The following is a 16,839-nucleotide window of genomic DNA, read 5'->3' as shown; positions in this document are numbered from 1 at the left end:
ATCATCTGTATACTTTCATCATTGATTTCTCTTGTTGACATAAAACATTAGATTATTGTACTGTGTAGGAACCTATTTTTAACAATAACACTGTGTAACACAATTTTTGTTGCTGGCAAGTGTTATTTTGCAACTCCTTTTATTGCAAAAAATAGAAAATGCCCATTGTTCCTTTTAATCTTTGCTTTTATGGCGTACAGGTTGAATTTTTGACAAAAAATGGCTAAATTTCAATATGTTTTGCTAGTTTTGGGTGTAAAGCAAAAATATAAAAAATAAATCAAATTTACATAAATAAAATAAAATTTACACATATTTTATTTTAAACTTTCTAGAACATATTTACAAAGTTAAAAACGAGCAGTTTTTCTAGATCTGCGAGCATTAACAAATCAGTTTCTAACTTAAGCCCCCAAGTGTAGTCTGACATCATGTTTTCATTATAAGATCCCTGATATCTGAGTTCAAAGTTCATTATATCTTGGTGGAAGCGCTCCCTTTACTCCTCTGAGTATGCTCCCATATTCTCCCTGAAATTGTCAAGATAAGCATCAAGGATATGAACCTTAAGGGACAACCTGCAGCCCATCTGACCATAACTCTTTAGAAAGGTCTCAACAAGTTCCACATAATTGTCAGCCTTGTTGTTGCCCAGAAAGTCCTGTGTTACAACAACAAAATTCTCCCAGGCTTCCTTTTTCTTCTCTGTGAGCTTCTTCGGAATATTTGAGAACTCCATAATTTTTCTGACTTGTGGTCCAGTGAAGATGCCAGTCTTCACCTTTGCCTCTGATAGCTTGGGAAAGAATTCTTAAAGCTACTTGAAGGCTGCAGACTCTTTGTCAAGAGCTGAAACAAACTGTTTCATTAAATGCCCTAGTTTGATGTGTAATAGAGGGAACAGAACCTTCTGAGGATCCATCAATGGTTTATGTTTGATATTATGTCTTCCTACTGAGAACTTAGTCCTTTGAGGCCAGTGCTTCCTCTAGTAATGTGCTGCTCTGTCTCTACTATCACAATGACAGAGATAACATGGAAACTTGGTAAAATCTCCTTGGAGTCCCATCAAAAATGCCACCATATTGAAGTCTTCAGTAACCTCCCAGTCATACTTATACTTCAAAGCTTCCAGTAGAAGTTTGACACTGTTGTAGTCCTCCTGAAGATGCACTGAATGAGCCAAGGGAAGAGATGAATACTTGTTCCCATTGTGCAGAAGTACAGCTTTTAGGCTTCTGGAGGAGCTGTCAATGAAGTCTCCACTCATCTAGATTGTATGCAATTCCAGTTGCATCAAACAGGCTGATACATCATTACATAGCGCAACCTGTCTTCAGTAGTGAAGAAGCTTGAGAAATGTTGGTGACGTTTTCTGTGGCTTGTCACTTGCACACTTTCATCCACCAAGTCCCACTCCTTGAGCCTTGAAATCAAAAGCTCAGTCTTTAACTTTGTCAAGCCAAGATCTCTGATTGAGGTCTGTTTGGCTTGGGTAATAAGGATTCCTCCCAACAACTTCATGTGTGAGACCATAGTCTTGTTCAGTGTGTTCTTCATTTTCTGATTTGCTGCTTTCCTCTTCCGACTGTTGACTTCTTTCTGGAGGTGTAGGTACAGGAAGATCAGCACTGTGTGGTACTGGTGCAATAGAAGTGAGAAAATCTGCATAAGAAACAGCAGATGCATTTTTCCCAGTTGGGTGTTTGGAAGGATCCACCAGACAGAAGCAGCAGTTGGTTGAGTGATCAGTGGGTTCAGACCATATTCTAGCAACACCAAACTTCATGGCTCTTTTTCCTCCTCTATACCATCCTGTAAAAGCACTAAAGAATTAGTTTCTGTTACATACATTTCATTTAAAGATTTTCCTATTTAAGATTTTACTCTTCATATAACTAATGGCTTTATTACCTTCCAATGTTGTCTTACAATGCTCACAATCAGAATTTTTTGTTATTAGAGCGAAAATGTGGAAGAGGTTTGGTTATAGGTAATACATGTTTTAAGAGAAAGAGGATAAAAAAGTATACAAGATATAATGCAGGGCGTAATGACAGTAGTTTGTTGGACTAATTATTGGTAGATAAGAGACTGTTGAGTAGACTTCAGGATGTACATGTTTACAGAGGGGCTACAGATATATCAGATCACTTTTTAGTTTCAGATGCAGTGAGAGTAAAGGGTAGTTGGGAAAATAGAAGCAGCAAGAGAGAGGTAGTTGGGACACAAGGAAAATAGAAGCAGCAAGAGAGAGGTAGTTGGGACACAAGGAAAATAGAAGCAGCAAGAGAGAGGTAGTTGGGACACAAGGAAAATAGAAGCAGCAAGAGAGAGGTAGTTGGGACACAAGGAAAATAGAAGCAGCAAGAGAGAGGTGAAGGTTTATGAACTAGAGGAGGTAGTTATAGTACGATATAAACAACTATTGTCCTCCAACTTTGTCCTCGATGTTTCTTTTAAAGACCTTATGCCTATCATGTGAGTGACTTTATGTCCGGATTGTAATTTTTTGTTGTTTCCTTTTAAGCCTTGATTGCTGGCTCGGGTCATCCGACACAGGCAAGACAAGGCTGGCAGCAGGATCTAGGCTTAGATCCCAGACAAACTGTATCTTCAGTAAAACTTTTCATCATTCGAGTGGAACTCTGAATGTTCCTCTTCCTCTCGTTTTGATACTCTTCAATCCTCATACCATCCTACAGCCATTCTCTAGTTGTTACAACACCAATTTTTCATTTGGTTGAATAGTGGCAACTCTACCACTTAGGATGAAACTTTCAAAGACTCAGGTATACCTCAGATCTACTGAGTCTCTACATATGCTGGGGTCATCTTCTGCTGTATTCAGAGGTCACAATGGTCACATCTACCAGGGACCACGTTACATCCATAGTGGCTCGGCATTCCAAACCCCACATGATTCAAGAACTACATGACTTGAACAGCGGCACTGCGGAAGTCAATCCATCCACTTTATTATTCATTTTCACATTTATGTGTACGTATTACCTTCGATTCACATGAACTGCTTATATATTTGATCTTTATTTGATTCAGGTAGAATTATATTCATGTTTTAATTGTTTTATATTATATGTAAGTTTTGCATATTATTAATAAACTTGTTTACCTTATGCCATTATTCATTTTATCTAATTTATTTCCATAAGGAGGAACTGGGCCTATCAAATCCTCTTAGGGGTCTGGTAGGGCCATTGCACCTTCACAATGGGGAAACACCAATGTCACTGTTAAATAACCAGTGTAATATTGGCTCTTAAAATAAGTCTTGTGTATAAGGATTGAAAAATTACTCTCCCATAAGTTTCTATTGGAAGTGAGGACTTGAAAGAAGTCTCATCAGATACTGGGAGTTTATCCTCTCGTAAGGAGAAGCAATAAGTCCCTGTATCCCTGAAGGTGGATACTTCAGTGGGGCAGTCATGCTCATTAAGGAATATTTGACTAGCTCTAAAATAAGGTGCCATACAGGCATCTTCATTTTGATTACCTACTAATACATTTGTTACCTGCTAGTACATTCGATTGCTCACACACTGAGGTCCGGCTGTCGATTCCCGGTACGGGTGGAAATTATTTGGACGTCTTTCTATAAGACACCTGCTGTCCATTGTCACCCATCAGTAAAATGGATACCTGGGTGTTAGTCGATTGGTGTGGGTTGCATCCTGGGACAAAACTGACCTAATTTGCCCGAAATGCTTTCGTAACAAGCGGCTTTCTATACAGTTGTTTGTCATTGATGTCAGCTAGACCTGTACCTCTTGCAGAAATAAATATTATCATTGCTATTATTAAGTAGATTAATCTCTCCAATGGTTGTGGTACACTAGAATTACCACTGATATCAGACCGTCTTAGTTTTGGACAAGTGGCCTTGACATGGCCGCGCTTAATTAAGGCAAAAGTAACGGATTAGCTCTGGAATCTTGTCTCGTGCATCTTTCTGGTCTTGAGGTGGAAGTCTTCTCTCAACTCATCCTTTTATCCTCTGACTAAATCCAGAGACATTTTTCCCGAGGATTTCTATTCCAAGTTGGTGGGAAGAAAGTTTACAAGACCGTTCACCCAACAACCGGTTATTCTCGAAGTGTCGACAATGTTAGCCGCCTCCACCAGCTGTTCTATAGTTCTTGGTTTGGAGCGTAATAAAGGGACACAAGACTTGCTTGACTGTTGAATGTTCACCTTAGACTCTACGATATATGGCAGAAATACATCGATACGCTCCTACAACAGCGTCCTTCGCAAAGTTACAATTAGAGAAGTTTTTTATCCCTCAAACTCAGTGAATTCCTGTGATTTACAGTATAACGCTGCATGAACCAGTGCTGCTCAGTGCTCGAATGGCCATCGAAGAGCTCGAATCCGGTTTTCGAAAGACTCAAAAAACTGCTTAGACTCTGAATCAGAGAAACGAGATTCCAAAGTTACAAATTTCTGCACACAGAAATTATCATCATCCTCTCCTCTTGATCGTATTCCGCCTTTGCAAAGGCAGAATACGATAATGAAGTTGACTAACCCTAAGAGAATTTTGGTTCACCGCTCGTTTCCACGGGTGAATGGTTTTCATTTAAATGCTCAGGAGCTTGCCCCGAACCTTTAGCAAGAAATCGATGTGGGGAATGGCGATTAACCCGAAGTCTCGTAGCGGCTGAAGTACCGTGATGGAATGCCATATTGTACGAGTCGAATCTTAGTTTTTTCCTTATATACTCTTGAAGCTGTGCAGCAGTAAGGTATTGATATGGAATTACAATTGAAAGATCGATTCGCCAGCAGTGCTGTAGAGATAGCTTGGTCAAGTTTTGTAAACTATATGCTGTCATCAAACGTCTTTCATGCACAGGTTGCCAAACCAGCCAACACTAATACGAAGCACTACCCTTTAGCAATAAGCTCAACACACGAATAGCTGTAACAGGCAATATTTAGCAACAATTTAATCAGGCTAGAGGCGAAAATACAGTGCAGAGGACAATAGTTTTAGGACATGCACTCACACATTACGAATACGGTTGGAAGTTAAAGACTCAGGGGAACAGAGGAAGATGAGCCTGGAAATGAATCGATGGAGGAACTATGGTAAAGGATGGAGCAAGAGTGGGAAAGCAAGCTAAATAAGAATGGAGAAAAGGATGGAAGCAGAAAAGAAGAGGTAGGAGATGAAAGCTGAAGCTGCAGAAGTCAAGATGCAGAAACTAGAAGCTGAAGATAAATGCTGAGGTGATACACAGGGCCAATGACCAGATTGGACTTAGCATCTGAAGCAGGTAAACCAATATTAAAAGTGAGGTCCAAAGGAAAGGAAGGAGACAAGGCTTATGCTGAGGCAATATCAGGCCACCAGGAAATGTCGAGGAATTAAATGTGCATGCTGTTGGTTACAGGGAAAGCAGTAGATGTGGGGGGGCCTGGGTAATGTAAGTGACATGTCCCCTGCAGATGCATAAACAGGCCACTATAGCTATGTACAAAAGGAGCCTCTAGACATATGATGAAAGATGACAGAGAGGAAAAAAAAGAGATTGAAAATATCATCAAACAAACGGGAGAGGAGGACATGATGGAGCTGATAAATTTTCAGATAATAAGGGGATACTCGAGGGGGAGAAATCAGCCAGTCAAAGTGATTTTTTAAGAGAGAAACAGTGCAGAATAGGATCCTGCAACAGAAACCATAGCTAAAGGAATCGACAACATACTGGATGGGTGTTTCTAGATCATGACAGAACGTGACCAGAATTACAGAAAGGAGCTAGGAGAGAGAAGCCTAGCGTCAGTAAGGGACAACCAGAGTCGAGTGGAGCAGCAAGTGCAAACAACCACAATACCACCCACAGAATCCCACAACCAAACATAGTCTCCCAAAACATACCACAACCCAGAGTCACAACACCCACTCCACTCAATGCAGCGGAACCCCACAACACCCTGTCAGGTCTCCCACTCCCCCATCCCCCACGAACCTCCCAGAATGCAGTTCTGGAGAGGTTAGGTTCAGAATGATTTTTGTGAAATTATTGCATACACAAATTTTCACTTGTCCTATATGGTAAGATGAGCGTTGCTAATTAATCCAAGATCGCAAGTTCTACATATTCGGCACGACATATATATATATATATATATATATATATATATATATATATATATATATATATATATATATATATATATATATATATATATATATATATATATATGCAATAAGATCACAGTAAACAGGTGATTTCAGAATATGCAAAACAACCACTCTGAAAGAATAGAGAAATTCCAAGCGCTTTCGTGACTACTCACATTATCAAGGAACTATGAAAGTAAAGCATCCAAGGAAGCTATATATAGTGAGGTGCCGACCAGACCCCTTATATAGCTTCCTTGGATGCTTTACTTTCATAGTTCCTTGATAATGTGAGTAGTCACGAAAGCGCTTGGAATTTCTCTATTCTTTCAGAGTGGTTGTTTTGCATATATATATATATATATATATATATATATATATATATATATATATATATATATATATATATATATATATATATATATATATATATATATATATATATATATATATACATATATATCGTGCCGTACCGAATAGGTAAAATTTCTGTACGCTGAAGTTTTCATCACAGGCACCCAGGCATTATGTCCTCATATTCTACCTACCATATTATTTTTTTGTCGCAAAAGCACGCTGTTCTAGTTTGCTCAAATATAAGTTTTGCCAGTTCAACTTCCAGTGAAGCAGATTGATCCAGAGACAGACCAGGTCCGCCATAAAGTCAGCTAATTAGCGAAAATCAGGGCTAAGGAAGGAGTAGAAGACATATTAAATTATGAATAATAAAGGAAAACAGGGAATACAAGCATATAAATTAGAAACAAAAATGTAGATTAAAATTAGGACTTGATGTGACAAGTGTTTATGCACCAAGGAAGAGAGGAGTGTAGAGGAGAGAGGGAGATATATATTTTTGGAGGTGTTAAGAGGATGTTTAGGAAACGTAGCGCCAAGGGAAAAAATAATTGTTATTGTAGACCTAAATGCTAAAGCGAGAGAAACTATTGGAGAGGTTGTAGCAGTAAGTTTGGAGTGCCAGAGGAAAGTTATAATAACGGCGGGTCTCTAATTGGACTCTATATTGATAGTGATTTAGTAATAGATAATATGCATTTTAAGAAAAAAAGAGTTAAATACGAATACTTAATACGATATAGGGAGTGATGATAGCAACTTGTTGGACTACATATTGGAAGATATATAAGTGTTGGATAGACTTGTAGATGTGCATGTTGCAGAGGGGCTGTTAATATACCATGTCCTTATTTAGTGGTAGACGTTGTGAGAGTAAGAAGTAGATGGGGCACAAAAAGGATGTCACCGGACAGGCAGGGATAGCAAAGTCAATTCGTTGGTCAACATAGACGACTGAGGAGTGTTGAAACACCACTAATAAAATCCATACAGCTGAAATTAAACAACTTCAAATACACAAAGGACTAAATCCCTTTTATCCGTATACAGTCCACCATTATTTAACCTGTAACTTTCTGAGTTTTGAATTTAAATGATGAGTATTTTACGTAATATTAAAGGCTTAATTGGAACATAAATAGGATGTGTGTGTATAGGTACGATAGTTGCTGCATTATAGTGAACCAACACTGTGTGTGGGTACTGTGATCTACGATAGTTGCTGCATTATAGTAAACCAACTCTGTGTATGGGTACTGTGATCTACGATAGTTGCTGCATTATAGTGAACCAACATTGTGTGTGGGTACTGTGATCTACGATAGTTGCTGCATTATAGTGAACCAACACTGTGTGTGGGTAGTGTGATCTACGATAGTTGCTATATTATAGTGAACCAACACTGTGTGTGGGTACTGTGATCTATGATAGTTGCTGTATTATAGTGAAAAAACACTGAAGGATGTCATCGGACAGGCAGGGATAGCAAAGTCAATTCGTTGGTCAACATAGACGACTGAGGAGTGTTGAAACACCACTAATAAAATCCATACAGCTGAAATTAAACAACTTCAAATACACAAAGGACTAAATTCCTTTTATCCGTATACAGTCCACTATTATTTAACCTGTAACTTTCTGAGTTTTGAATTTAAATGATGAGTATTTTACGTAATATTAAAGGCTTAATTGGAACATAAATAGGATGTGTGTGTATAGGTACGATAGTTGCTGCATTATAGTGAACCAACACTGTGTGTGGGTACTGCGATCTACGATAGTTGCTGCATTATAGAGAGCCAACACTGTGTGTGGGTACTGTGATCTATGATAGTTGCTGTATTATAGTGAAAAAACACTGTGTGTGGGTACTGTGATCTATGATAGTTGCCGCATTATAGTGAACCAACACTGTGTGTTGGTACTGTCATCTACGATAGTTGCTGCATTATAGTGAATCAACACTGTGTATGGGTACTGTGATGTACGATAGTTGCTGCATTATAGTGAACCAACACTGTGTGGGGGTATTGTGATCTATGATAGTTGCTGCATTTTTGTGAATGAACTCTGTGCGGGTACTGTGATCTACGATAGTTGCTACAATATAGTGAACCAACACTGTGTGGGGATACTGTGATCTATGATAGTTGCTGCATTATGGTGAGCCAACACTGTGTGGGGATACTGTGATCTATGATAGTTGCTGCATTATAGTGAACGAACACTGTGTGTGGGTGTTAGGTAAGACACATATGCAACAGTTAGGTATCTTTATTTCGAAACGTTTCGCCTACACAGTAGGCTTCTTCGGTCGAGTACAGAAAAGTTGATAGACGCAGAAGAGACTTGAGGGACTGACCACCTCAAAAGTTTAAGGGTGATGGACTGATTACATCGTCTTCAAGTCCCTTCTGCTTCTATCAACTTTTCTGTACTCGACTGAAGAAGCCTACTGTGTAAGCGAAACGTTTCGAAATAAAGATACCTAACTGTTGCATATGTGTCTTACCTAAAAACCTGTCGGTGTTTTATACCACTTTAATGTTCATTGTGTGTGGGTACTGTGATCTATGATAGTTGCTGCATTATAGTGAACCAACACTGTGTTGGGGTACTGTGATCTACGATAGTTGCTGCATTATGGTGAACCAACAATGTGTGTGGGTACTGGGATCTACGATAGTATCTGCATTATAGTGAACCAACACTGTGTGTGGATACTGTCATCTATGATAGATGCTGCTTTATAGTGAACCAACACTGTGTGGGGGTACTGTGATCTACGAGAGTTGCTGCATTATAGTGAATCAACACTGTGTGTGGGTACTGTCATCTACAATAGTTGCTGCATTATAGTGAACCAACACTGAGCAGGGGTAATGTGATCTACGATAGTTGCTGCATTATAGTGAACCAACACCGTGAGTGGGTACTGTCATCTACGATAGTTGATGCATTATAGTGAACCAACACTGTGTGGGGGTACTATGATGTACGATAGTTGTTGCAATATAGTGAATCAACACTGTGTGTGGGTACTGTCATCTACGATAGTTGTTGCATTATAGTGAACCAACACTGCGTGGGGGTACTTTGATCTACCATAGTTGGTGTATTATAGGGAACCAACACTATATGTGGGTACTGTGATCTACGATAGTTGCTGCATTACAGTGAACCAACACTGTGTGTGGGTACTGTGATCTACGATAGTTGCTGCATTATAGTGAACCAACACTGTGTGTGGGTACTGTGATCTACGACAGTTGCTGTATTATAGCGAACCAACACTGTGTTGTAGACATTCTGTACTGTCAGCACAGACAGCGTATGCTGTCTGCCAGCTTAGTTCATATTTTGTGGCATTTAAGTGCTGCCCTCTAGGCCAGCCCAAAGTCAGTGGGACGTTGGGCCCACACGCTCCCACTCACACAGCGGCCTAGCAGCAAGACACAAGTCCTACTAGCTCTCTCTCTCGTGGGCATGGCCCTACCCGGCCATGGGCACAACACACAAGCCTGTGTACCCACCACGACTTTGCAAATAAAGTAAAGAAGCCTCTGAAGACATTTATCATTGAACCCCAGCCGCAGCTCTCGGAATAAATATGTTTCACATTGGTGGCAGCGCACAAGCCTGTGTACCCACCGACGACATTGGCAAAGCAAGGAGAACCCTCCACAGCCCTATAATTGACTCCTCGCATTCAGCTCACCAATAATCTGTTTCACATTGGTGGGAAGCGGTGGTTTCAGCAGTTGTGCTTGCCCGGAGAGAGGAAGGAAGAGGAATGAAGTCATCTTCACTTTATCACCCTATTCAAGAAGCATCCGTCTCTCAACGAGTTATTCTGATGTACTGTCTGCACGTTTCAGCATCCAGACACATGTACAAGCAGGATCTAGCCGAAATTTACCGAATTTCTACAGCGTCCCATGCTGTTTCTCAAATCACGTGTTCAGCATCACTTTTATGTTCTGCTGTTGTGTTTCAGCTCAGCACATCTATTTCAGCAAGCCAGAGGTGAGTTTTGTGGTGATTTCTGCATCCAGTGTATGTGTCTCCATGTTTGTGGGAGAAGATGAGGAAGTGGTCGTTCCTCACCTTGTCCACGCTCGCCCTGCTGTACACTCACACCTCACCAGCCTACCACCACTATGTGCATCACTCCCTCTGCTGTTTTTTCTGCTGTTTTTCCATGTGAATTCATTGCTAGAGCTGTGTATCCAAGTGCCCGAGGCCACTCAAAGCTATGTGGATCAGCAAGCCATGTGGATCACTAAGCCACATGGATCAGCAAGTCATGTGGATCAGCAAACCACGTGGATCAGCATGCCATGTAGATCACCACATCACGTGGATCCCGACGCCACATGGGGTGTGGACGATGCCACGTGGACCTACGAGCCACGTGAGTTACCAGATGTCCCAGGCCTCATGCTGTGGCCTGCTGCTCGCATCAGAGTGACGTCACCGATGCTCCTGTCCGACTTCATGACATCACGATGTCTGCTGACGTCACCTCGAGATGTCTGCTGACGTCAGAGTGCTGCTGACATCACCTTGCAGCATCATGCCTGACATCATATGATGTCACATCGAGTATTTCAGTAATTACATTAGTATTGCCAGGAAGATTGAGAGAAGATATATGTCATGTGTTAATTAATTTCTCTCAGTGTTCTCACATGTTAGTGTATAGCTTAGTGTAAAATTTGTGCACAGAAAAGCATCATTTGCTAGTTAAGCCATACTGTGTCGCATGTACTGCGGGTGTGTGTAAAGTTTTCTGTGAGTCCAGTGTGGTCTGCGGCCAGACCCCTGAGTAGCACCACTGTGTTAAGTCACTCGTTGTGACCAACCCGTTTGACAGCTGATATTAGTCAGCCCGAGCAACCAAGTCCTTTGCACAGAAAGCTCTTATGCTCGTTGCTCGTGATGCAGAATGGTACCTGCTACGATTCCCAATGAGATATGTTTCACTTCACCTCCAGACCTTCAGAGTGCAGATATATGTAGAGAAACAAGACTGGGGATGCTTATACTAACCTCTGCTATAACTCCAACTGCCGAGAGAATGACACTCGTCAAGCCGCAATTAGCCCTGTCGGCAGGCGCTGTGCCAGCCTCGTGTCACAAGCTTCAGTGAGCTCCTGCACAAAGAAGATGTCACTTTGACTGCTAGCTCGCTCACTGCAGTCTGGTGTATGATGTTATGACTCCTAGATGTTTAGCCAAGTCGTCTCTGCCAGACTCGCTCCACAACTCACTCCACGCTCGCCGGCAGTGACAGCCCAGCGACAGTACCAGTCGAGAAGAGTCCTCTTGAGCTGCTTGCGAGAAGTCCTGCCCAGTTGCCGAGTTTTGACGATACCTCACTCGAGGGCACCAGCCTGTCATCCCACATGTTGAGTGAAAAGCTGCAGCAACTCCTACGATGACTGCTTCACCGTTCTAGAGGAGACCATACCCCGTTACGTCAGAGCTCAGCCGCAGCGATGTCTCCTGTGTTGCAGTATCAATCCAGACGCAAGAAGGCGTGCAGTGATGCCCTTCGACACTCACTGCCTTAGACCACTATGTTTAGCACACCCCACATGTGTTTTTTCATCCCTCTTTGTAGGAAGTTTTTTTTCCATGTCCATATGTATATACATGTTTTTATTTTTATGTTTTGTGCCCTGTTCCTACGAGAGAGAGACCGAGTTTTTTTTTACCACCAGTATTGTCGCGTCGGGAGGACGCGAGGAAGGTGGCCGAGCAAATGTAGACAGCCTGTACTGTCAGCACAGAGAGCCTATGCTCTCTGTCAGGTTAGTTCACATTTTGCAGCATTTAAGTGCTGCCCTCTAGGCCAACCCAAAGTCAGTGGAACACTGGGCCCACACGCTCTCATTCACACAGCGGCCTAGCAGCAAGACACAAGTCCTACCAGCCTCGTGGGCATGGCTCTACTCAGCCATGGGCACAACACACTAGCCTGTGTACCCACCACGACTTTGCAAATAAAGTAAAGAAGCCTCCGAAGACATTTATCATTGAACCCCAGCCGCAACTCACCAAATAAATCCGTTTCACAGTGTGTGGGTACTGTGATCAACGATAGTTGCTGCATTATAATTAACCAAGACTGTGTGTGGGTACTGTGATCTACTATAGTTGGTGCATTATAGTGAACCAACACTTTGAGTGGGTACTGTGATCTACGAGAGTTGCTGCATCATAGTGAACCAACATTGAGTGTGGGTACTGTGATCTATGATAGTTGGTGTATTATAGTGAACCAACACTGTGTGTGGAAACTGTGATCTACGATAGTTGCTGCATTATAGTGAACCAACAATGTGTGGGGTACTGTGATCTACGATAGTTGCTGCATTATAGTGAATCAACACCGTGCATGGGTACCGTCATCTACGATAGTTGCTGCATTATAGAGAACCAACACTGTCTGGGGGTACTGTGATCAACAATAGTTGCTGCATTATTGTGAACCAACACTGCGTGGGGGTATTGTGATCTACGAGAGTTGCTGCATTATAGTGAACCAACACTGTGTTGGGGTACTGTGATTTATGATAGTTGCTGCATTATAGTGAACCAACACTGTGTTGGGGTACTGTGATTTATGATAGTTGCTGCATTATAGTGAACCAACAATGTGAGGGGACACTGTGATGTATGAAAGTTGCTGCATTATGGTGAACCAACACTGTGTGTGGGTACTGTGATCTATGATAGTTGCTGCATTTTAGTGAACCAACACTGTGTGGGGGTACTGTGATCTACGATAGTTGCTGCATGACAGTGAACCAAAACTCTGTGTGGGTATTGTCATCTACGATAGTTCCTGTATTATAGTGAACTAACACTGTGTTGGGGTTCTGTGATCTACGACAGTTGATGCAACACTGTCAATCAACACTGTGTTTTAGACAAGCTGCACTGTCAGCACAGACAGTCTATGCTGTCTGCTAGCTTAGTTCATATTTTGCGGCATTTAAGTGCTGCCCTCAAGGCCAGCCCAAAGTCAGTGGGACGTTGGGCCCACACGCTCCCACTCACACAGCGGCGTAGCAGCAAGACACAAGTCCTATTAGCTCTCTCTCTCTCTCTCGTTGGCATGGCCCTACCCGGCCATGGGCACAACACACAAGCCTGTGTACCCACCACGACTTTGCAAATAAAGTAAAGAAGCCTCCGAAGATATTTATCATTGAACCCCAGCCGCAGCTCACGGAATAAATCTGTTTCACATTTGTGGCAGCGCACAAGCCTGTGTACCCACCGACGACATTTGCAAAGCAAGAAGAACACTCTGCAGCCCTATAATTGACTCCCCGTTTTCAGCTCACCAATAATGTTTCACATTGGTTTGAAGCGGTGGTTGCAGCAGTTATGTTTGCCCAGAGAGAGGAAGGAAGAAGGATGAAGTCATTTTCACTTTATCACCCTATACAAGAAGCATCCATCTCCCAACGAGTTATCCTGATGGCCTGTCTGCACGTTTCAGCATCCAGACACATGTACAAGCAGGATCTAGCCGAAATTTACCGAATTTCTACAGCGTCCTATGCTGTTTCTCAAATCACGTGTTCAGCATCACTTTTATGTTCTGCTGTTGTGTTTCAGCTCAGCACACCTATTTCAGCAAGCCAGAGGTGAGTTTTGTGGTGATTTCTGCATCCAGTGTGTGTGTCTCCGTGTTTGTGGGAGAAGATGAGGAAGTGGTCATTACTCACCTTGTCCACGCTCGCCCTGCTGTACACTCACACATCACCCACCTACCACCACTATGTGCATCACTCCCTCTGCTGTGTTTTCTACTGTTTTCCATATGAATTCATTGCTAGAGCTGTGTATCCGAGTGCCCGAGGCAACTCGAATCTACATGGATCAGCAAGCCACGTGGGCCACTAAGCCACATGGATCAGCAAGCCACGTGGATCAGCAAGCCATGTGGATCAGCAAGCCATATAGATCAGCAAGCCACATGGATCAGCAAGCCATGCAGATCAGCAAGCTATGTGGATCAGCATGGCACGTAGATCACCACGTCACGTGGATCCCGACGCTACGTGGGGTGTGGACGACGCCACGTGGATCTACAAGCCACATGAGTTGCCAGATGTCCCAAGCCTCATGCTGTGGCCTGCTGCTCTCATCAGAGTGATGTCACCGATGCTGCTGCGCGACTTCATGACGTCACGATGTCTGCTGACGTCACCTCGAGATGTCTGCTGACGTCACAGTGCTGCTGACGTCACCTCGTAGCGTCACCTCGCGAGAAGATATATGTCATGTGTTAATTAATTCCTCTCAGTCAGTGTTCTCACATGTTAGTGTATAGCTTAGTGTAAATTTTGTGCACAGAAAAGCATCATTTGCTAGTTAAGCCATGTTGTACCGCATGTACCGCGGGTGTGTGTAAAGTTTTCTGTGAGTCCAGTGTGGTCTGTGGCCAGACCCCTGAGTAGGACCACTGTGTTAAGTCACCTGGTGTGGCCAGCTCGTTTGACAGCTGATATTGGTCAGCCCGAGCGACTGCACCCTTTGTACAGAAAGCTCTTATGCTTGTTGCTCGTGATGTTCTGCAGAATGGTATCTGCTACGATTCCCATCAAGATTTGTTTCACTTCACCTCCAGACCTTCAGAGTGCCGATATATGTAGAGAAACAAGACTGGGAACACTTAGACTAACCTCTGCTATAACTCCAACTGCCGAGAGAATTACACTCGTCAAGCCGCAGTTAGCCCTGTCAGCAGGGGCTGTCAGCCTCGTGTCACAAGCTTCAGTGAGCTCCTGCACAAAGAAGATGTCACTTTGACTGCTAGCTTGCTCACTGAAGTCTGGTGTATGATGTTACAACTCCTAAATGTTTCGCCCAGTCGTCTCTGACACGACTTGCTCCACGCTCGCTGGCAGAGACAGCCAAACGACAGTACCAGTCGAGAAGTGTTCTCCTGAGCTGCTTGCCAGAAGTCCTGCCCAGTTGCCTTGTTTTGACGATGCCTCACTCGAGGGCACCAGAATGTCGTCCCCCATGTTGAGTGAAAAGATTCAGCGACTCCTACGATGACTGCTTCACTGTTCAAGAGGAGACCTTACCACGTAACGTCACAGCTCAGCCGCAGCGATGTCTCCTGTGTTGCAATATCCATCCAGATGCAGGAAGGCGTGCAGTGATGTCCTTCGACACTCACTGCCTTTGACCATAATGTTTAGCACACCACACATGTGTTTTTTCTTCCCTCCCTGTAGGATTTTTTTTTCCATGTCAAAATGCATATATATGTTTTTATTTTGTGTTCTGTGTCCTGTCCCTACGAGAGAGAGACCGAAATTTTTTTTACCACTAGTATTGTCGCGTTGAGACGACGCGAGGTAGGTGGCCAAGCAAAAGTAGACAGCCTGTACTGTCAGCACAGACAGCCTGTGCTGTCTGCCAGCTTAGATCATATTTCACGGCATTTAAGAGCTGCCCTCTAGGGCAGCCCAAAGTCATTGGGATGCTGGGCCCACACGCTCTCACTCACACAGCGGCCTAGAAGCAAGACACAAGTCCTACTAGCTCTCTCCCTTGTGGGAATGGCCCTACCCAGCCATGGGCACAACACACAAGCCTGTGTACCCAAAACGACTTTGCAAATAAAGCAAAGAAGCCTCTGAAGACATTTATCATTGAACCCCAGCTGCAGCTCACCAAATAAATCTTTTTCACAGTGTGTGGGTACTGTGATCTACGATAGTTGTTGCATTATAATTAGCGAAAACTGTGTGTGGGTACTGTGATCTATGATAGTTGGTGTATTATAGTGAACCAACACTGTGTGTGGGTACTAGGATCTACGATAGTTGCTGCAATATAGCGAACCAACACTGTGTGAGGGTACTGTGATCTACAATAGTTGTTGCATTATAATGAACCAACACTGTGTGTGGGTACTGTGATCTATGATAGTTGGTGTATTATAGTAAACCAACACTGTGTGTGGGTACTGTTATCTACGATAGTTGTTGCATGATAGAGAAGCAACAATGTGTGGGGTACTGTGATCAGCGATAGTTGCTGCATTATAGTGAATCAACACTGTGCATGGGTACTGTGATCAACAATAGTTGCTGCATTATTGTGAACCAACACTGCGTGGGGGTAATGTGATCTACGATAGTTGCTGTATTATTGTGAACCAACTCTGTGGGGTGTACTGTGATCTACGATAGTTGTTGCATTGTAGTGAACCAACACTTTGTGGGGTACTCTGTTCTATGATAGTTGCTGCATTATAGTGAACCAACACTGTGTGAGGGTACTGTGATCTACGA

The sequence above is a fragment of the Cherax quadricarinatus genome, chromosome 39, assembly GCF_038502225.1.
Source record: "Cherax quadricarinatus isolate ZL_2023a chromosome 39, ASM3850222v1, whole genome shotgun sequence".
Lineage (NCBI taxonomy): Eukaryota > Metazoa > Arthropoda > Malacostraca > Decapoda > Parastacidae > Cherax > Cherax quadricarinatus.
This window is presented reverse-complemented; position numbering follows the sequence as displayed.